Raw genomic sequence first — 24107 nt, 5'->3', positions numbered from 1 at the left:
GCATCTTATGTTATGAATTTTATGCATAGAATAAGTTCAGTCGATCATCATTTAGATTACAGATATGATATGCCTTGCTTGGACACCCTAAGCATACTCCAAAAGAAAGAGACTTGAGATAGACGAAACATGGGTAAGAAAAAAGTGACCCAAATAGACAAAACGTGTGAGAGAAGAAATCGGTCCAACATAGATAAGAAATATGAACAATGCTCAAAACATTATCGCTTTACTTTTTGGCCAAGAATAGATTATGATCTTGCTAATTTTGGTAGAAATGCAAAAATGCAAGAGTGAGTACTCGTGACAAAACTTGTGTTGTAGAAGTCTGCACGAAAAGCTATCGTTTTGTTTATTTACGTGTTTCAAGTCTAGTTTACTTGAATTGACGTAACTTTTGACACACAAATCCAAATTGATCAGCACAGATTTGATAAGAGAAAAGCTTGTGAGTCCTAGCACATTAAAATTTTTGGTTTTCTTGAGAAAGGCATTTCCTGAAGAGTTTATTACTACCCTAGCAAACGGCAAGGTTTGCCTAGGGAAGCCTAATCATGAACGAAGTCATTAATTCATGTGGTTTATCATTATGGTCTACTTTTGTGGAATCCAGGACGACCTTAACAAGGCAACCAACAGATTTAGCATCAGTAGGATGGCCAACAAGTTCAATGTTTTGCTATCATTTTTACAAGAACTTGTGGGTACTTTAAAAGATAGATTACATGCTTTGCTTCGGCAGAGTGAATAGAGCAACCTGGGATATGGTTGTCCACCATTGCAGCAATTTTGCATTCTCAATCATACTTTATGGCTTTGTAAGGGAAGGACAATGGACCACATAAGTGAATAATGAGGGTTAGAACAAAGAAAGGAAAATATATAGCATTAGTATTGGCATTCTCCATCTTTTGCAACTGTGTGAGATTTAGCAACATCTACATCCCTGCCTGGAGCCCCAAGAGAGACACCAAGGAAAGGGGTTTCTACTGCGAGAAAATCTATCTTGTAACATCAATAAGCTTTTGTTTTATTTTTTAGAGAACCATAGCAAGGAAAATAAATAATCTTCACGCAACATCATAGTAGATATCTCCCATGGTTTTATATTCATGAAAATTCATCATTCTCTTCATAGACAAAGAGAACACAAAAGAAACACCACTTTGATTGGAAAAATATCACATATAATTCATCTTCATTGTCTTCATAGTTTTCTCTTATAGTCTTTCATAGACAGATACAATGTTTTACATAGAATTGGCTATCTTTGACTCACTTTTTCTCTCTCAATCAGTAGTACATCATCTCCTCACTAAAATACTCAATAGTCACTCATAATACTCCTTCTTTGTTCATGGATGCCCCTTGCAAGAGGTGTGTCTAATATGAAAGGTCACCAAAGCCACTACAATGACTCTTCATAGCTCACTACTGTCACTCCACTCCAGTCTTCTCTTGAGTCTTCAATGGCTACTTGATGCCAAGAGGCATATTACATGGTGGATTCCGTGCTACGGTGGATTCTGTGAGGTTTTACGGTGGATTTCATAAACTTTTATTACCGGGGCTCATACACAAAGTGGATTCTTTGTGCGAGAAGTTGATGGGGACGCCTATCCTTTTCGGGCATTTTGTTAATTTAGTGTGTACATGGCTGATTCCATAGTAGGTGATTCCGCAAAATACATATTAAATTAATAAACGTTTATGAGTTTAGAGCGTGCACTCGTGATAAATTAAGGTTAGGATTGATTTCTAACCAATTTATTTATTTATATAGCTGAAGACTGCTAGGTATTCACTTTTGTTGGTTTAATTGTATTATTTTACTAACGATTGTGAATGCTTCAGTTGATGTATAGAGATAGCAACAGTGGTGGAAAGCATTGGAGGATAACGTGTATTCAAGTTATTGTCAATATTTTGATGGGCGCATACCTTAGGCATGGCGCCTATATTTTGTCACGCATATTTATCAAGGCATTTGATATTTATTTATTATTTTTGTATGCGCATGGGCGCACGATTTAGATATTTGTATTTGAACATTGTATTTGGGTATGCCTGACTTCTTGGGTGCCCATTAGCTTTATTTCTATTTGGCACAAAAGCAAAGTCAAAAGCTAAAGCATGCTATTTTGTAATTTGGGCTATTATTTGAGCTTGAAGATGATTAATACATAAAATACATGCTTTGTGGAGTGCTCACACAAGGCATGGGGGGAGATTGCACCCAATTGGTCTCTTGTTCATGTCGTGCAAGTCTTCTACATTGATTTGTGTGCAAAAAGTAGAGTTCTTTTGTTCTTGGGGACCTTCGAACGCTCACTACGCGTACTTACGGCATCCGATCTGTGCACCAGTGGTATCAGAGCGAAGCTGAGATCGAGAGCTTCCAATCGCTTACGATCTTGCACGAAGGCGAAGCTCCTGGAATGATCGAGCTCTACAATCAGTTTCATCGCGAACGGTCGATACCGGTGACTTCCTGGCGGTCAAGAACCCCTATCTGCATCCTCTGATTGCAAAGGACCGGCCTGAGGAGGCGGAGGGCCACTTGTACATCTCCTTCTTCAAGTCGTTTTTTCCAACAAATAAACAGTAAGCTCCATAGCTACAAAGTTAAAAAGCTTAAAGCCCTACAATTTAATGATTTACGGCAGCGACATCTTCACGACTGAGTCAACGGTGAAAAATGCCCCCCCCTAAATCATCAACAGTCAAATCATAAGCTTAGTTACATAAGCTTTAAAATTCTCAAGTCTACTAAGTTCTGCAAGTTCTATTGCTCCTGCAAGTTTTGCAAGTCACAGAGGATCAAAACAGACTTACTTCAACTATTCCCATAAAGATTGTTCATACGCAGAAGCACAGAGTTCGTTTATTGCCCTCTGGAAGACCCTGTTCCTATTTGCAGCCATGATATGATTTGGACTGTTGTCGACAGGTTTAGTAAACAAGCATATTTCATTCCATGCAAGAAAACTTTAACTGCATCTCAATCAGCTCAATTATTTTTGAAAACTGTGTTTACTAATCATGGTTTACCAAAAGTTATTATTTCTGATCGTGATTCTAGATTTTGTAATAATTTTTGGATTACTTTTTTTGCTAACTTAGGAACAAAGATTGAATTTTCATATGCATTTCATCCTGAAACTAATGGTCAAACAGAAGCTACTAACAATACTATTTTAGATCTTTAAAGTGCTTACACTATTTCTAAACCACATACATGAGATACATATCTACATTTACTTTAGTTTGCATATAACAATACACCACATATAGCTACAAAGAAAGCACCATTTGAAGTTATTTATGGTTATAGATTGCCTACACCTGTTGCATCATTATCAAATAAAATTCAGACTGCTAATGATATTGCTAACATGCACACAACTATTTTTGATGAAGCTAAAGATATGATTGCCAAAGCCCAGTAATCATATACAAAGCAAGCAAATAAGAAAAGATAGGCCATGAATTTTAAATTTGATGATTATATTTGGTTACGTATAGAAAAACGTAGATTACAAAGTGTAGATAAACACCCAGTTGTGAAATTAGCACCTAGATTCTATGGACCATTCAAGATCATACACAAAATCAATGACAATGCATTGAAACTAGAACTACCACAACATTGAAAAATTCACAATACCTTTCATATTAGTTTATTACGACCCTTTAGAGATCAATTACCTATACACCTTGTCTATGAAAACCCACCTTTGCTAAATGATGACACTGAAATCCTTGAGCCTGAAGCTATTATAGATACTGGCTTTATGACCACTAGAACTGGCCATAGATATTCTAGATATTTGGTCAAGTTTAAAAACCATCCTGTTGAAGAGGCCCAATGGATGCATGCTAGAGACTTAAATGCTTTCCCCACTCTGTTAGCTCCACATTGAGCTAATAGCAATTGAAGACAATTGCTATCCCACCTCGAGGTATGATGCCAGGAGGCATATTACATGGTGGATTCCGTGAGGTTTTATGGTGGATTCCGTAAACTTTTATTACCGGGGCTCATACACAAAGTGGATTCTTTGTGTGAGAAGTTGATGGGGATGCCTATCCTTTTCGGGCGTTTTGTTAATTTAGTGTGTACATGGGTGATTTCATAGCGGGTGATTCTGCAAAATACATATTAAATTAATAAACGTTTATGAGTTTAGAGTGCGCACTCGTGATAAATTAAGGTTAGGATTGATTTCTAACCAATTTATTTATTTATGTAGCTGAAGACTGCTAGGTATTCACTTTTGTTGGTTTAATTATATTATTTCACTAACGATTGTGAATGCTTCAGTTGATGTGTAGAGATAGCAGCAGTGGTGGTGGAAAGCATTGGAGGATAGCGTGTATTCAAGTTATCGTCAATATTTTGATGGGCGCATACCTTAGGCATGGCGCCTATATTTTATCATGCATATTTATCAAGGCATTTGATATATATTTATTATTTTTGTATGCGCATGGGCGTACGATTTAGATATTTGTATTTGGACATTGTATTTGGGTACGGCTGACTTCTTGGGCGCCCATTAGCTTTATTTCTATTTGGCACAAAAGCAAACTCAAAAGCTAAAGCGTGCTATTTTGTAATTTGGGCTATTATTTGAGCTTGAAGATGATTAATACATAAAATACATGCTTTGTGGAGCGCTCACACAAGGCATGGGGAGAGATTGCACCCAATTGGTCTCTTGTTCATGTCGTGCAAGTCTTCTACATTGATTTGTGTGCAAAAAGTAGAGTTCTTTTGTTCTTGGGGACCTTCGGACGCTCACTACGCGCGCTTACGGCATCCGATCTGTGCACCACTACTTCTTTCACTTCCTTGAGCTCTTTTGAACTTACATTCACGTCTTTTCAAGGCTAGAAAACTTTTTCCAAATCACACACACATTCCACAGAGCACTTACAGAAGATCTACAGATGAACAGAACAGGAACAGAGGCTCTACATAAGCTCAACAGAGGGTTATAGAATGTCAACTGAAAACATCAAAACCTCATAACTCATACTAAAATCATTCCAAACCATCAAAAAACCATTCAATGAGCTTTCAAAATACCTCAACCTTTATCAATCATCGATCCATGCTTCATACATAAGAAAATCAGAACAAAACAGAAGCTAAACAAAAGGTATCAAAACTAATCAGAATCTCAACTGAACGTATTAGAACATCATAGAACCTCATATTTCTACTAAAAATCATCATGAGCTTCCAAAACATAATCAATATAATCCAAAATACTCTCAAACACCTGCAAAACAACCAAACATCACTCAAAATCCATAAAAAATCAACCATTTAGGCCTCAAAAACAATAAAAATCAACCAAAAAATCCAGTTATTCAGCATTCAACATATCCCCACACTTAATAAGGGAGTGTCCTCTCGCGACCTAAGAAAGAGGTAATCCAAGTTCATTAAGAACTCAACTCTATCTTCTTTAGTATCTTCAATAATCCACCCAACCATAACTCTAACTTATCACATGTATCTAAGAAAGAATACAACTAAAGGAAAACACCTTTATCCATTAACACATCTTATAAACAATAGAAAGTCATAACAAATTTTTAAAGGATATAAGAAGTTCTTCAGCTTTGCATCATAGGCTTTCCATCCACCATCACCATCAATGTCAATAGTCAAAAAGAGAGCTCTCGAACAAATCCAATATTCAACCACCACGAACTCATCACATAAAAATTAACACAGCACAAACACAAAACAACCATTTGAATGGCACCTCCAAAAGAGAGATATATCATTAAGAAGAATACAAGATACATCCAGGGGTATTAGTGAAGATGATCCCTCTTGAAAGCATGATGATTACAAAAACAATCCATGGATAATGATTCATCTACAAAAGATTTAGGAGGATTCTGAAAGAATTGAAGGCAACACATTCTTTGTAGCAAAACAAGGTATCTGCTAGGCAGACAAAGGGCATGAACATATAGGACATCTAGTTGTTGGGAATCAATGTTCACATTGATATTCATACATAACTTTGGAATGGTCTTTTGATCATTATGGGAATGCCTATGCATATATGCTAGGTACCAAGCAAAGAGGGCTATCAATCTCACTGAAGGATCTAGAGATTGTGAACATTATTACGCAAAATGGAGATAATTTTGGTACACTTGACTACCAGTTGTCCAGTCCCCTGGAATTAATGGCCAGTTAATCTATAAGTCCCATAAGAGAATCAGTTGAGCTCCTCATCAACCATTTTAAGAAGGGTGGAGCCATCTTTTTAGATGCCTGGACCCAACCTCTCCATCAACTCTGAACTCATGATATTGATGGAGGACCCAGTGTCTATGATAGCATGCTCCACTAATATTCCATCCACGTATGCTGGAACCCTAGGGCAATTCTTTTCAGCATGATCAAACCAATCTTCCCCTACTCATGCTATGCCCAAAGGTTCTACAATATACCCAATACGCAGGATCTTCTTGAATTCCTTGCATACTCCTGGAGATAATTTAATCAACTGTAAGAGGTTTACATCTAGTTTGACTTCGCAAAGAGAACTTGCTAAATCAAAATCATGATAGGTAGCCAACGCTCTCTTTTCTCACCAAACCATTCTCTCTTTTGGTCTCGGTACCGGCTTTGGTGCTTCTCTTTTAGCTCTTGCCTTCTTTCTTGGCACTTCATCATCCTTCTTAGGATCGATTTTTTTGTCAACAGGCCTTAGAGGTCCACCTTCCACGCCAGGATTCAGGACTTACGTCCCCTTATCCCCTTGCCTAGGGGTTTCCTTGACCGGTTTTGCATTATCTTTATCACCCTCTTTAGCCTTTTGCCCTCTTATCATGGCTCGTAGGTTAGAGGTTTCAGCGCCATTGATGCGTATAGCCTCGATAAGGCTGACTCCATTGCCTTGTGGCAACTCCTCTATAGTGGTCTTTCCCCTTTGCAGTATTTGTCTTGGTCCATCATTTTGCTGGAGGTTACTACCTTACGCTCTATGATTAACTGGACCTGGCTGCTTACTCCCTTGTTGGAGGGAACTAATCTTACTCTAACACATATCAGCTAAGTGGCCCGACTTCCCACAAATATCACATTTAACATTTGGACAGTTTGTAATATATCAAATACTGAAAATTCATAAACCTCCTATTAAGGTTAAACAACCTCTAAGAAGGAGGTTCCACAATGAGTCAAATACAAATTTATTGGAAAGGGCATTTTTCATGCTTACTTGGCTTTAGAGATAGCTACTCCACTATCTTCCTTAGTTAATAACCTCTTCTCTTGAAGAAGATAGTGTGTGCTTCAAATATCACAAGATCATGCACTTAGTTAGTATCAACACAAGGTAAAGTATAAATAATATAAATGAGGACCCTAATGAGCAAAACCACAAAACACTTTATAGAGTGGCATTGCCATTTCTAGCACCCCCTCTTGATACTTAATAAATGCTATAGTAACAAGTGATTGATGCTATAACCATGAATACTCAAGTCTCATGCATAGACTAGATGTGCCTCAAAGACAATACAAAGAAGATTCAACAATTATGAAGAATGGGATAAGAAAACAACTTCCCACATGTTGTAGCTCATCAATGTCCAACCATTTCCTAAAGCTCCAAGAAGACCATTCAATAGTTGTAGCATTTGGAAGGCCACGTAATATCAAGGAAGATTCAAGCCTCGAGCTATTGATCATAGCAATGACTAGACTCACAAATCATATTGATTTAGCCACAATGTGTGCTGCCAAAATGTGGAATACAAAAATAACATCCCACATGTGGTAGCTCATCAATGTCCAACAATTTCTCAAAGCTCCAAGAAGACAATTCAATAGTTGTAGCATTTGGAAGGCCACATACAGTCAAAGAAGATTCAAGCCTCAAGCTTTTGATCATAGCAACAAATAGACTCACAAATCATCCCTAAAAACATACACTTGACTTCATGAAATCAAGTACAACAGATATATACTTGAGGAGTACTAATCAACCAATAACATTAAGCGGAAAATTAAGTTGCCTATGTGAAATTAAGTTGTAGCATGTTTCCCCTATACAAACTCTCATTTTGCCATATTGGATCATATTGGGCTATTAGGTTTTGCACTTGTGCTCACTTAAAGCCAAGTCATATTAGGGTTTCTCTAGAGAGGATGCTACTTTCTCTCACGAGGGCTCTGTTTATAGTGCCCTATAGTGAGTTTTCCCCATCCTTTTACATGTGTGGGTTGTTCTTTTGAATGCCCCATTTCATGGTAATGGCTTAAGATGGTTCAACTGGAACTTGATATGGAAGCCATATTTGTAGGTGATTTTAATATGATAACTAATGTCTTAGTTGCATGAAGAATAGCTATCCATGTTGTTCTTTTTTTGTATTTATAAACAAAAGGAAAAAATAGTCTAAATAAGCTCAAAACCCACTATTTGTGATTATGATAATAAGAATGAGAATATAGATAAGTAGCCTATACATTGCTTCTCTTAGAGTGTGTGTGCTCATATATTTTCAAGATCATTAGTGTTGTATAAAGGTGTGAGCACTTGCAAAATCTCTCCTATGAAGCTAATGAGATATATGTTTTTCCATACCTCAAGAAGATAACTTCCAAAAAATAACTAGATTCAATTGTGATCAATTCCTAATGTCCTCTTCTCTTCTTCCAGAAGGTCTTTTAGCCCATTTAGCTCCCTAATGAATCAATCAAACAAGAGTGTTAAGGCAAAAAATTAGTTGACACCTTTGGTACTAGAGTTGATTACCTTGCTCAATTAGTATGAGAGGCATAGAGAAGAGGGCAAACTAAGGGCATGTGTGGCATTACCTGAGTCGGCTCAAGATGAAGTATTTGAACATGTTTTCACAAGCTTCTTTGATAGCTTTGCATGTCTGCAAGTAACCTATGATAGAGCCAAGATGGCAAAGGGCAGGGAAGAAGTCACCATAGTTGTAAGTGAAGCTTTGTAGGAGGAAACTACGCTGGTTGTTCAGGCTCTTCAATTGGACGTAGAGAGGCTCATCGATCTCATCAATAAGGTAAAGATAACATAAAAATAAGTAAGTGGCCTATGAAAGAATGCTAAGAAATAACTTTACAATGGGACTATGCTAGAGTAAAACCATGTCTAGTGTTGTCCAATCACACACACACACACACACACACACAGAAAGAGAGAGAGAGAGAGAGAGAGAGAGAGAGAGAGAGAGATTGAATGCCAAGAGAACTAGGTACAAAGTTGACTAAGAACTTGAGAGCCCTAGGAATGTATACTTGGCCTTACAGGTCCGGTTAAGGATATAGCAAACATTCAAAGGGCATTAGGCATGTTCATAGACAATGACAAAACACATATAATCCATGAAATTCTAGCTTCTAAAATATCCAACAAATCATTCCTTAGATTAAAAATTCTCATTTTTACCACCATTGTCTTCATTTCTCAGTGCGATATGCCTTTATCCTATTTCCTCGCTGTTGAACCTCATTCTGAACGCCACCCAGTAGAGGACATTGTAAACCATGAGGTTCAGGTTCTCTCGCAGCATGACACCATGAATAATGCCTTGGGCTTGTGTGCGAGTCGGCCTATCAGGAGCTTTGTCTCATCATCCATGGCGGGCGGCCATCGCTGTTGCATGGCTTGGCTCGTGAAGAAAGGCAGGGTGAGGATCCATCTGGGGTCACTACCAGTGGGTGCCATAATCCATGAATGAAAGGTCCTAGTCAGTCCTCCATGAAGATGCAGTACTTAGGAGCTCCCCTACTCAGATGTTTGGGTAAGTTTTGAGACTTGCATGTAAGTTTATGAAGGCCTGTTGTGTTGCTCCTTCTGAAGGCCACTCAGTAGAGGACATTGTAAACCATGAGGTTCGGGTTCTCTCACAGCATGACGGCATGAATGAAGGCCTTGGGCTTGCGTGCAAGTTGGCCTATCAGGAGCTCTGTCTCATCGTCCATGGCGGGCAGCCATCATTGCTGCACGGCTTGGCTCGTGAAGAAAGGTAGGGTGAGGATCCGTCTAGCTCGCTGCCAGTGGGGCCACAATCCACGAATGCGAGGTCCTGGTCAGTCCTCTGTGAAGATGTAGTACTTCCAAGCTCCCCTACTCAGATGTCTGGGTAAGTTTTGAGACTTGCATGTAAGTTTATGAACGCCTGCTGTGCTGTTGATTTTGATTGTGAAAAGGGATGATTTTGATTGTGTTTAAGAAGATGCATCATTTGAAGAGATGTCTTTCCTGAAACAGAGTACATAAGAATTGACAGAAGAAAATGCTTCAACCTTTCTTTAAACTCGGATTCTGGGTTTGAATTCCACCTACTTTCAACAGATCTGAGGGATACAAGAGACAACATAGGAATTATTTGATCAGATAACAACTTAATTAGGACCAATTGAAGTATTGGCTATGCATAAATCTATGCTTTAAGATGTCTTAAATTAGCTAATTCTAAGCTATAATCTGACTTGAGTGTTGATGCCACATCAAATAAGAGCTAATCATAACATGTATATTAGCACAGGATGGAAATCCAGTTTGGTACAACAACGGTCAAAACAACACTTCTATCTGCATCTAAATGCAGACTGATCAAGTTTTAAGACAAAATGATAAGTCTAGTGCAGTTAGGAAGGCTGCTTTTAGTACATAGAGTTATAATGCTAGGAAATCTAAGAACTCACCTGAAATGGCATGTGTCAACACACCATCTCCCATGATTGCGGGTGTACCCAGGAGAGTGATAATTAGGAGCAGTGTTTTAGCACATTTACTTCTTTTGAGATATTCTTTGATGCTTGCTCCTCTCTTGGAATCACAGTTTGGGATTCTCAGTTTGTATCCTGACAATCCTTCATCTTCCACTTCTGCATTCTGCAGACTGCTAATCTTTGCATGACGACACATGAAGACATACTTGATCAAAGGTACGAGAGTGAGTGCATAGATAATCAACGACAGTGCCCCCAACACATCATATTTGTCTAGAGTGGAATCTGGAAATGTGCTGTTGTAGACATACAAAGGGGAGGTACCCACATCCCCACAAATAACATTGATGCTTTGAAGGGCCAACTTGAGTATGTGTGTTGTTGAAAGGGCTTGCATTTTTCAATAAATAATGATAAATAACAGAATTATGAGTTGCACAATATATGTAAGTGGTGTAACAGCAAGCTAATATTATGTTTTGCTATATGTCATAGCCCCCTAATCTAGCAAGGTTAGTGAAATACAAGAGCTAGCTGGATGGTTAGTGATCAAATTACAAAACCTTCTCTTGATAAGTCAACTGCACATAAAGATGAAGAAGTAATTTGCAATTTCAAATCTATGGTGGTGTTCAATACTAAAATACCCATGTTATGTTAAAAATGTGCAGCTAGTGCCTCTTAGGCCATGTTGCACGTACTTGGATGGCTGGTAATGAGACTAATCATGATATCATTAATTAGACTAGTCAGTGTTTGGATGGATGATGATGAGAATATTCATGTGAAGTTGATTAAAATGCACTTAGTTGGATGGATCAAATCATGTACCATGGATCGTGCCGAGATATAAGTTGTTGTAAGTTATGGGGGTTTACCTTGGCAGGAGGACAATGAATATCTAGTGAACCATGGGCGCTAGGGACAAGGTTGGCTTCTACCTTGTCTTCGATAGCAGCAATAATAGTCCACAGATGTTCAATGATATTGGGTATGCAGTCAAGTGTAGAAAAAATGTAAAGTTTGTTGACTAGACGATGACATCAACACTCTGAGATGATATAGCAGCTAGGCAAACAGTAGGGCAACCTGCATGCTCTAAAAACACAATTCTGACAGTAGATGAAGATCTCTAAACGGCCTTGTCACAAGACATAGATTTAGAGAATATTCAATCCTAGACTTTCTGGTCATAAGATGTAGATATTTTGATATCTTTCCACCAATACAAGCCTTGTTACCATCATTAACACCCAAGCATAGGAACATCTCATGGCCTTGGCTTTCAAGTGAATACAATAAACATGGTTTGTTTCAACAATCCCACTGAGCCATCTTGTTAGTTCACAGAAGCTTGTGATGCACATCAATTAGAGGCAGCTGAAATTAGAGCCAACTGGGTAGTCCAAAAGTTTAGAGATTCAACTTGGCCATGACATTTAGACACTAGACTAGATAGTCTAAAGGTGCAGGAGCACAAGGAGCTTTAACCCACATTTTGGCCATCATGCAAGGACAAGGGAACCTTTCCAATGTGTAAAATTGGGTGGTATGAATCATCACTCGTCTGCACATAACTTGGATTTTGTGAGTCCTGCATCTCTTCAAACCATTCAACATGACTGATCATATGATTAGATGCACCTGAATCAATATACCGTATACATAATCATGTGTTTGTCTCCTTTCCTGTAATTGCATTCATCATATGCTACATAACAAACAAACGCTCATTTTTTTCTTATTCTATTGTAAAGACGATGCATAGTTTCCTTGCTACAATTTGCCAATTTGAATATCATCTTTCTTAGCATAACAATGAGCTGCAATATGACTTGTTTTGCCACAATAATGGCAAACAATAGTAGAATTTTCAGAAGCTCTATTTTGCCATCCACCTCTAAGCTCCCTCTACAGAATTTCTAGAAGCTCCATTTTGCTATCCACCTCTTCCTCTAGAGAAGTTTCCTTGGCCTCCTGAAACCTGAATTTCACCAAATTGCTGATTGAACCTGTTTTGTTGGTTATTACTAGCATGTCCCATACCATGGCCTTTCAAAGAGGATCTACCATGCCCCCCTCTTGAACTTAAGTAAAATTCTTGGACCTATTCACCATTTCTTTTAGATGAGTCACCCTGCATATTGATCTCTCTAGTAATCATGAGAGAGACTAGCTCATTAAAATCTTGAAATGGCTTTCGTATGTATACTGAAGTAACAAATGATTTCCATGCCTTCTCATTATTAAGGACAATCAAAGTGAATGAAGCTAAATCTTTATCGTTTGGCAGTATATCAATCGCTACTAAAGCATCTACAATGCTCACCTTCAAAACATACTCATTGATAGACATTTTTTCTTTCTTCAAGGTATTCAACTCTTGCTTGCGTTTAATATTTGGTACCTTTGTATATACTGAAAACATATTCTCAAAATTTGTCCAAGCTGCATGTGAAGTTTCTCCATTCTTGATATGTCCTAGCATAGTATTATCAATGACTGCAGATAGCCACTATATCACCTTTTTGTCTTTTGCATTTCAGGAAAAAAATGAACTCACAAATGGGCCCTTAAAAATAATATAGCTTAAGTTGTGGGCCTTTTGGATTGTCCAATAGGAAGGCTAGATGTTGACATCCATGGAGGGTGAATCTTCTCTCTCCAAATCTTGGGTTTTCTATTAAAAAAAGGGATAATGGGGGATTAAAAAAAGAGAGAATGAATAGTACACAAAATTTGAGTTTTTCTCAACTCGTATTTCTCCCATTTTTTCGGGAGAATTTTCAATTTTGGTTTTTTTCCCTCTTACGAAATCAGTTTGACCCAAAAGTTAAGCAACATTCCACTTTTCCTCTCTTTTCTATACTCGTGAATTTTCGTCTCCATTGAAGCTCCCTACTAAAAGTAATTAGGGTTTTGAGCGTTCTGCTTACCTCTGCACTTTCTTCTCCACGCAGCTCCAAATTTTGGGCAAAACACAGGTGTCCATCTCTCTTTGCATTTTCTCTTGTATGCTATTTTTTCAATAGGGTTTGATGTCATTTCTTACTGCTGTTGTTTTATTACAAAGGTTGTTTGGGACAGGAGACAGAGGTCCTCATCTCTCTCTCCTTTCTTTCCCCCCTCTCTCTATGTGTTGTTTCTCTTTTATGTTGTGTTTTCAAAACAATGTGTTGAGTCTTAGAATATCTCAGGTGTCAATCCAATGTGCCTATTAAGATTTGCATGCCATGTGGCTGCTATCCTTGTAACAACTACTCTATAATACCCACATTTCATACAATGTATTGAGTCAAATTAGACTCCTCTTCATTATAATAAAATTTATTTTGGCGAAATTTTCTAAGTATTATTGTGTTATTCTTTTCATTATATTTCATGTAAATGGTATGATGAAAGTGATATCTTGAAATTAAATCTATACTTTGTGTTGATGTATATATCTACATGTGTTTCGATATCGATGTTTATGTTTGTTTACAAAACTGTAAACATCTCTTAATGCCATGTTGATTTGTATGGCATATTAATGATTACTGGACATACTTAAAATGCTTATTATTTAGGGGTTAGTACATACTTCTTTACATCTAATGCATAGGTTATAATGTTTGAGAGAAGAAAAAGCATTCTCTCAATAGAAGTACGTAACAGAAAAGGTGAAGAAGGGAATTGGATCACTGATACGTATCATTACTTTTCTTGGTACATATGCGTCCAAGAATGAAAGGAGCTTTCAAGGTGAAAGCATCTGCAATTGCAGATGTATCAAAGCACTGGAAGGGGCTCTTAAACAAAGGAATGTTGATTCTCATCTTGTAACAGAGGTGTTTGTACAACATTTATTCATACAAAAACAAATACATATTGCGCCCACTGTGCCCTTTCAACGAAACATTGCAAACAGTAAGTATTTGCAACTCATTGAGAATGAGAAATTTCATGATACCTATGTAACAACTTGTCTCGTATTTACAGAAGTATACCCTTTGGATTGTTATGAGTGGAAAAATGCTGAGAGTTTCACTGGTTCTTTTAAGTGTTACTACCTCGAAATTTGTAGATTGCTCTTTGAGGGGCGTACAGCTAAGCAACTCGCAGAGGACCTTGTTTTTTTCTATGACTCCAAGTACATATTGCCCAAGGGGAGTCGAGAATATGGAAACCTTGAGTCTATGCACGTATTGAATCTCAATAGCATAGAATGGCCATTGTGTAGTAGCGACATTTTGCACATGTGTAGCACAAAAATTTTAGCAGACATATTGAATTCTATGAAGCCAAGCACCGACTCAAAGAATGTACATCTAAGCTAGTTCATACTGATTGCAATTTTTTCACACATGTTCAAGGAATGTAAGGGTTTGAGACATACCAAAAGCACGTACGTCATAAAAAATACATTAGAGGATTATGTAACAAGGATTCTAGGCAAAACTTGGACATAAAAAATAACTCACAGTCCTGACACAGTGGAGTGTCGAGTCACAACAAGGGACATGGCTTTCAGGTAAAAATTTTCTCTCTTAGTTGACTATTATCTTACTTTGGGATGAATCAGCGGGGCTAACTTTCCTTTCCAATTACAGGTACTTTGTCGCATGACAAACTTTATGCCTAGTGTTCAAGTATCGTAGATGGAGGATGCTCAAGGGTAAATGGTTGTGCTTTGATCAAGACATACGTGAAAGTGCAGTTGTGGATGTTATTGTCATTTGTAAGGGCTGCGAGCCCCAAGTATTGCAAATGGAGGATGACTGGCCCTTGAGTATAATGCGCCAAGAAATTACAATGTTAATGCAGAATCCACCTGTTAGCTTCTATTTTAGACTAGATGGTAGGAAAATTTGAAGCCGAGCTGAGGATACTGTTACCAGCGAAAAGTGTGTGGCTCCACATATTTTAGAAATTGTAGAGTCTCCCTAAAAATCCTAACACCACAAGTTGTAATATCCAACATCTATAAATTTTTGGTTTTTTTTTGCCAATAGAATATTGTTGCTTACAAACTTGTAATATTTAAAAATTATGGTATTTATGCAAAATCACACACTTGTTATACACTTTTCATATCAACACATTGACATATGCATGTAAACTTTACGAAGATGTAAGTAAAGCCATAACTAAATATCGTATGTGAACAACCCTTAATGGTTTAAAACTTAAGGTTTTAAAGGTAGAACTAGTTTAGTTCTTGTTTCATTGTTTCATTTCACACTTTCTCTCTTCATCTCTTTATATCCATCACATCCCTCCTATCTGCTACGATGGATGCTTACGCACACTTTGATGAGTGTATCCACCATGAGACTATCTTTGCCAACTAGGGTGATGAGATATTCCAGGTTTGAAGCTAAAGCTCTAAAGTGGGACGATGGTAATAGCGTGGCCTTGTTTCTATACGAGAATATCATCACCCATTTTGACAGTCCCCTAGGGATTGTTAGTGACAGAGGTATCTATTTCCTTAACAAAATAATGGAAGAATTGACAGAATTGTATAAGATCTATCATCGCAAGTCCACTCCCTATTACCCTAGAGCCAACGGCCAAGTTGAAGTCACCAATCGCATTCTCTACTCGACCCTGACAAGGAGGATTGATGCACATCATTGTGATTGGGATGATCCACTTACAGAGGCCCTCTGAGCATACACAACCTCCCATAAGGTAGCTACAAGACAGACACCCTTCCAATTAGTGTCTAGTACAGAAGCTATCTTTCCTGTTGAACTTGAGCTACCCTCTCTGTACGTGGCCATCAATGAATGCTTGGGAGATATCAAGTCCCTGCAATGCCATCTCTTATACTTTGAGTTTCTTGATGAGATCCGCAGGATGGCCCTACAGTGCATGGAAGCCACACAAGCTTGCAAAAAGCTATATCATGATAGTTTCATCAAGCACTAGAAGGAGTTCAAGGAAGGTGACTTAGTTCTCGCTTATGATTCCCGATTTGGCAAGTTTTCAAGCAAGCTTCAATAACGATGGATGGGTCCTTATAAGGTACTTGTCATCAATATGAATGGCTCTGTCCAAGTCCAAACAGTTGATGCCTCTGATGATCACTTTCTGATCAATGGCTATTGCCTGAAGAAGCACTTCCCTCCCTCGAGATCTTAACAATCACAATTGACCCACCCTTTCCCTTTTGGGAGTCACAATGTCCTCCTTATGCTAATGATAGCCATTATGCTCTTCTTTATGAGGCGGAATCCTTATGCTAGCCTCTCCCAGACACCTCCCATCCTTACTCTGTTCTCCTCTCATCTGATCTAGCAATGGTGGTGAGGATGCTCTTGACACATGGTATTTCTACCATTCTCTTTATTAAAGAGAAAAAAAGGAAAAGAAAAGATATATCGATCATGGGAGAAAAGGACTTAGGTCCCTATCATGTCGACCTATTCTTCGAGAAAAGGTGGAAACACTCTCAGGAGTAGGAAAGAAGAGGAAAAAAGAAAGAAAATAAAATAAAAGGAAAAAAAACAAACAAACTGCTATGGGAGAAAAGGAAGCAATTCCCTATCACATAGTATGCCTCATTCCAAGAAAAGGTGGTAAACACCCTTAAGTAGGAAGCTAGCTATGGAAACGGTGGTAACACCCCATAGTTCAGGATAGCTGACTCACCAACAGACCTTCTTCAGATACAATTTCAAGCCACCTCCCTTGGTGTGTTGTCTTTGCAACTTCATCAGTTCATTTAACCCCTTCAACAAACGATCTCTTTTTGAACCTAATCAAAGTACCAAACATGTTGGCTGCCTCCCTGGATAGGCCTCATCCTCAACACCCTAATGACAATAATAAAAGAAGCGATCTTCATCGACAAATAATTGAGTGATATGAGCTTTCATCCTAATAGGATGGGATGTGAGTATGGGCTACCCTCTGTATTTATCAGTAAAGTGTGAGACAGAGGGTGGGGTGATTGACCAGCTCTTGCTCTTTACATTTAACAGAGAGGTGCGATGTGTGAATGGAGTGTTGCACGCAGGGTTGGGCCTCTCAATGCACAAAGCATGATCTGTTTTATGACATTTCATTCCAATGCACAGTTTGGGTTTTATTAAATTTTTTGTGTTTTTACGTGTGTATGCACCTCCTATGTTGCGCGTGAATATCGGCGTTTTTTAATTTACCTGTCCTTTGATACGTCCGTTACACTGTTCGCCTTTCATGCTAGTGTCCCGACCGTCTACGGGTCCTGCCATTGCAATTTTTTTTACCCATGCACGGGACGAGGGGGGACACCCTTGTTTTTCTTTTTATCATTTTATTATTATTTATCTTATTTTTTATTTTTAATTCAAAAATTAAAGTCCCCCCCTCCTCGACGGTTCCCTCCTCCCTCCTCTCCTTCCTCCCTCTTCTCTCTCCTCTTCTCTCTCCTCTTCTTTCTCTCTCTTTCTTTCTTCTCTCTCCCCGGCCTCTCCCTCTCTCTCCCCTCTCTCCCTGCTCCTGCTCTCCCTCTCTCTTTCCTTCTTCTTCTTCCCTCTCCTCTCCTTCTTCTCTCTCCTCCTCCCCCTCTTCTCTTTTCTCCTTCTTCTCCTTCTTGCTTCTTCCTCTCTCCTCCTCCTCCTCCTCCTCCTCCTCCCTCCCTCCTTGTTGCTGCCGCGTCTGCCAGTGCTGCCCTTGCTCGTCATTCCCTCTACCCTTGCTGCTACCATCGTCGCCCTCGCCTCATGTCGACAGCGTGGCCTTGCACGCCACGTCCGCCAACACGGCCCTTCCGCTGTCGCCCGCGCTGTCCTTCATCATGTTCAAGATCCAACCCTATCAATTGATAGTAGGTCAACTATATAGGCTAGGGCAAGATGGATTGTTGCGCAGATGCATATGTAAGTACGAGATGCACGAAGTGCTCGTAGAACCACACAACGAAATCTCTAGAGGATACTTTAGCGGAGAAACAATAGCCCGCAAGGTGTTGCAATCTCAATTGTGGTGGCCCACACTTTTTTGCGATGTGGCACAGCTCGTTGAGCACTGTGATGAGTGTCAATGGACAAAGGTCTCAATTCACAAGGATCAAATGGAGCTAACCCTGGTAATTGCAGGACAACCCTTTGAGAAGTGGGGAATTGACTTCGTAGGGCTTTTTAGTCCTGCGACACAATACTCCACTTGCATTACCACCTCCTCTCCCTTCCTACCCCCTTTCCGCACCCGCCCCTACCCCCCTCCCATTAACCTACCCACTACCCACTACCCAGTACCCAGTACCCACCCCCTTGCCCACCCACCCATCCCCCACCTCCCTTCCATTTACCCCCTACCCTACCCACTATCCACCCCCCACTACCCCCTTACCTGCCCATCCCCCCCCCATTAAACCCCCCCCTTAACCCCTTTAATTAATCCCTCCTACCTGCCCGTCTACCCTCTTCATGCCCATCCTCCCACCCCCTTTTGCTCCGCCCCTCTTAGCCCCCCTTTCCCCCGAACGTCCCCCTCTCTCACGATACCCACATTTACTTGCCCTCCGTGCGCGTGTGCTCGTATGCCCTCGTGCAGGAGTACATGTGGTTTTCCGTGCATGTTGGTGCGCGTGGACGTGGTTGCGTGTTCGTAGTGGATGTTCACACGCCGTTATGCGTGGTTTTCCGTGTGTGGTTAGTGTATCTGTGGTCTTCGCAAGTGTTTCTGCGCGAGGACACGTGTTGGGCTCATTCGTGGGCATGCGAGGTCGTTGTTATTCACACAGACCTGGCTACCTTTTTTTTTATTTTCCAAAAATTTAAAAAACACTAAAAAAACACCTAAAAATGTTAACAAACTTAATAAAAATTCATATAAATCCAATAAAAAACCCAAAAAATAGCTTAACTTTTCTTTGATAACTTGGAAAGTTTTTTGGATTATTTTTCTTGTCATATTGCAGAAAATTAATTGCAGGAAATTAAAAATATTAAAAATCCTTTAAAATTAATTAAAAATTAAATAAATTCATTAAAAATTAACAAAAGTAAAAAATAATTCCAAAACAATGTCAAAAAATCCCACCAACTCATTTGAATATTTTTGGAATGTTCCATATGCTGAAAATGTTGTTCCCAATGGATATAATATTCTGTTAAGGTCAAAATGTTAAAATTTTTACCTAAATTCATAGAAATTTTATTTTACATTAAAAAATAAGCTTAAAAATGCTGAAAAATACAAACACATTATTGAAACCAAATGGTTCAATTCTCACTTAGGGTTGATTGCAAAAAGCTTGTTATTAAAATTCTTTTTTAAAAAATAATAAAATATAAAAAATACACCAAAAAATAAAAAAAAATCACAACACACAAACACTAATCACAACTGACCAAACTAAATAGGACCACATTAATCTTGCCTTGATATTTTTTTAAAATAAGGTGTTCTTTTTTTTCAATTAGTAGCTTTTTTTTTTTTTGGACTTGTTGCATCTTGGGACTAATCTGTGCGCCCTCAATTTTTTTAAATCGCCCCATAGCCACAGTTAATTGTTAAAATGAACTTTAATCACCCACTTTTCCATGCACACTCGCGCTCATATTTTTTTAATAAAATAAAATAAATCAGTTGTTCACTTAGCACACGCTTGATGCGCTACAAACACATCTAAATTTATTTAAAAATATATCCGTTGTGTCACAAGTGCACGTACTATACAAAAAGTGCTAAATACACACTTAATTTTTAATCAATGAATTTGCATTTAGAGACCTAATTCTAGGTCACGGAGTTCGGGTTTCGTTTAAAGCACCGCTTCACCCTAATAATTTGTAATTAATATTTTCAAAAGGAAACACGGTTTTTCTTAAAGGTTTAACACCTAATAAAATTTCACCTAATTTTATATAATTTTGTAAAACAACCATTCATTAAAACTAATTTCCCTCACTGTACTTTTTCTCATTTTCAATAAATGCACTTCTGGGATGGGCACGTGCTGTCTTTCGAGTTGTAATTGCTTACCAAAGTTCTGGTTCTGTTCTAAGTAGGTTGTTGTATTACGATTTGGTTGCTATGTCACGATTACGTGTATGGTCTGTAGTTTTCTTTTCTGCCTAATACGAGGATTCATGGTGTTTATTTGTCTTGCATCGCATGAAGCTTTCGGTAGCATATGTGTAGAGGTCATGCTGAATTTTTTCTAGGATGTGGATTGTTTGGGATGGTCTATCGGTCAGTCACGTCTATGCATGTTTATTTTGGTCAATCTCTTATTTATGGTTCTTCTATTGTTTTGCAGGCATTCACTGTGATTGTTTGTGTATGTGGTGTGTGTGTAATCTATCTGAATGGCGTCTCAAGCTCCTCCTCCAGTAGTTCAGTATATCCCATTGGTGTCTCATGATTATTCTTTATTGCTAGAGTCTGAACTTATTGGCAAAGCAGGCTTAGCCAAGTTCATCGTACTCTCATTACTACTCATCCCGAAGAATAGTGATACTTGTGATCACTCTCTAGCCTCTTACAGTAAGAGGTCTGGTCATGTCAACGGAACAATTGTCCAATTGATGCCTAAAAGTTTGGACAAGGATCTATCTTTACCTATCAGGAAAACTTTCCCTATTGCTTACAACTATTCTCGAATAAGGACATCCTTAAATTGTTGCAGAAGTAGACACAAGATGAGTTGGATCCCAAGAAGGTTCTTACCATTTCTGGCACCATTGTCTCCATGATCTCCAATCCTGTGTGGAAGCAGCTATGCCAGTTCCTTCAAGACAAGTTTATGCCTACTAAGACACCCTCTAATTATCTTTCAAAGGAGTTGTTTACAGCTTCTAGAATGGTGTTCAAAGGCATAACTATTGATTAGAGTTTCTACCTTTGTCAAAAATGAATCAACACTTTCTCAGAGCCACAAGGGGTAATGCAAGTAATATTACATTTGGTTCCTACCTTTCTGTCTTTTTGGCATATGCCACCCCTTCGAAGGAAGTTCCTACCTTGATAGTTGATCCACCAGAGGCTCCTCCCCCTACTGAACACTCTGATGTCATCTTCATTGAGAATCTTGATCCTATCCCACATGTGGTAGTTCAGAGGAAACACTTAAAATGAGTGGCCGAATCAACCCAAGCTCCTTCAATCTCCATTCATAATCAATCTAACAGTCACCTATCATCTTTCCTCATAACGCCAAATCTTTTCAGAGCACATTGTGAGGGTACTTTGGAGATTTTCATCCCTTTAGTACAACAGGTAGCTAGAGATGCAATTTCCTTCCTATGTCAAGATATTCAGCGTTCTATTAAGCTCTCAGTGAGACTGCATGTATCCAATAACTTTATTTCTCTTGCTATGACGAAGTCCAACAAACCAAAGAAAAGCTGACAAAAGCAACTACAGAGCTAGGTTATGCTCATTAACATTTTTTTGATCTTTGTACCCAAATAGAGTAACTCACCAAGATCATTAACGCTCAGAAAATGGACATTTCTAGTTTGCACACTCAGTTGGCTGACACTAAAACCCAAGTGGTTAATGTGACTAAGGAACGAGATAAATTATTGAAGGAATCTTAAGAGCTTCAAGCTCTGCTAGTCACCGAGACAGAGGAGCTTAAGATAGCAAATACCACCTTAGAATAGAGTGGAATCCAAATTTAGTAACTTAACGAGCAATTGGTCCAGTCCCATTCTTCTACACCGAGTCCTAGGCAACCAGTTTCTTTTTTGACCCCTATGGACTTGGTAGTTATCCAACGACAGGCCACGTTATGTCCATTGTTCCAAGCTAAAGTGAAAAGACTGCAGTCCAGGATGGACTTATTATGGTTTTCATTTGAGCAATTTCAAGAGTATATTCCTCCTGACCATTCCTTTTTTTTCCACTATCAATTACAGAAGTTGGCCTTTTATATTAAGCTCTCAAGGATGGACCTACCTCTTCCAAAGGATGGTTGGAGTGGGACCCTGGTCTTCTGATTTGCTAACAGAAGTAGTTTGCATGGTCTTTGAAGATTTTATGACTTCGGATACAATGCTGCTATCTTATATGTATTTACGAGGTGATCTATTCATTCCAGATGATGAAGATCTTGCTTGGTATATAGGGGATGTGGTCTTACAAGCTACCTTATATGTTACACATTTGGAGTTGAGGATAGATAAAATGTTCCAATGCTATTCTTATAAAGTGGTTGCTTACTCTGACACTTTATGGCATACAATGATTGATTCTGTAGTCCTGAACCAATGACAAAATAAAGCCTCTACTCATGTGCAGAACACTAACCAACTAAGGGTGGATCTTTTAGCTTATCCTTTCAAGAACCATCCATTTGATTCATCCTTCTTTGATGCTTACCATTGATGATCTACTTTAGGTCCCTCCATTCCTAACTTATTTTATTATCAACAAATGGCTCATTGATATGATGCTTATTTTTCCCTTTATCAATCCAACTTAGCAGCCATTTTACCTCTCCTTTTCCAACCTCAGGGTGCTCCTCAAATTCCAATCTTTACCTATTGTTCTTTCATTGAAGATCAAGTATTTTTCCCTTCTCTACCTTTTTCTTCCCCATCTATCCATATTTCTTCTACTTTTCCTTCTTATCAATTAACACCTTTCTTAACTGGTTCGCCTAAATACTCAGCTGGCAACCAGAAGGTTACGTTACTAAAGTCCATGTTACAGTTGCAAGTGTAGAATGCTTCTTGGACTTTAGGATGATAAGATTTGCAGGATGTCCTAACTATCGAGTCTTGCTAGGTAGGCCTTGGATCTTACGAACAAACTGTCAAGTCGATATACCTGCCAGTCGAGTGGTTCTAGGTAGAGGTGCTAATCGAGTAATAGTCGATGCTTAACTTGAGTCTCCTCAGAGTGAGAGAGCTCCTTTATCCTCTACTGAATTAGAAACAGTAGATGATCCATCTGGTAGTGAGACATCATCCAGCGATGAATCTAAAGAGGGGTCCACTACAGAGGATATTTATCAGATAACTCTAAATGAGCCGATAGAGCCTCAAGATAGGATAAGAGACGCGGATGTGATTGAGTTAGACCTTGGTATGCCAAATGATTCGCGGCCAATTAAATTAGGTTCCATGCTCAGTTCAGCAGAAAGGGAGGACTATGTGTCCTTGATTCAAGAATTCCACGACATCTTTGCTTGGAGTTATGACGAGCTGAGAGGCATTCCTCCCAGCCTGGCTGTTCATACTATTCCTATAAAAGAAGGCAGTTGTCTTGTGCATTAGAAAGTGAGGCATATGCCTTTTGAATTGAGGGACAGGCTGTTTGAGGAGTTACAGAAGTTACGGAGGAAAGCTGGTTTAATCTTCCCTATACAGCACACAGAATGGTGTTCACCAATTGTTATTAGGAAGAAGAAAAACAACCAGATCTGACTATGTGT

The 24107-nt window shown here is 38.7% G+C and overlaps 1 long non-coding RNA gene across 1 annotated transcript; it reads left to right on the top strand.

The window, feature by feature from the left end:
- Positions 1-9506: 9506 nt before the first annotated feature.
- Positions 9507-11864, top strand: LOC148009786 (uncharacterized). The gene is made up of 3 exons (XR_015689697.1): positions 9507-9813; positions 9923-10155; positions 10917-11864. It is a non-coding gene; the product is annotated as an uncharacterized LOC148009786 (long non-coding RNA).
- The last annotated feature ends 12243 nt before the right edge of the window (positions 11865-24107 follow it).

Source organism: Lygodium microphyllum, chromosome 30 (genome assembly GCF_053477565.2).
Source record: "Lygodium microphyllum isolate KBCC chromosome 30, Lygodium_microphyllum_v1.1.10, whole genome shotgun sequence".
In the NCBI taxonomy this organism is placed as follows: Eukaryota; Viridiplantae; Streptophyta; class Polypodiopsida; order Schizaeales; family Lygodiaceae; genus Lygodium; species Lygodium microphyllum.
Note: the sequence above shows the minus strand (reverse complement) of the source record. Positions and strands in the feature narration are given on the sequence as shown.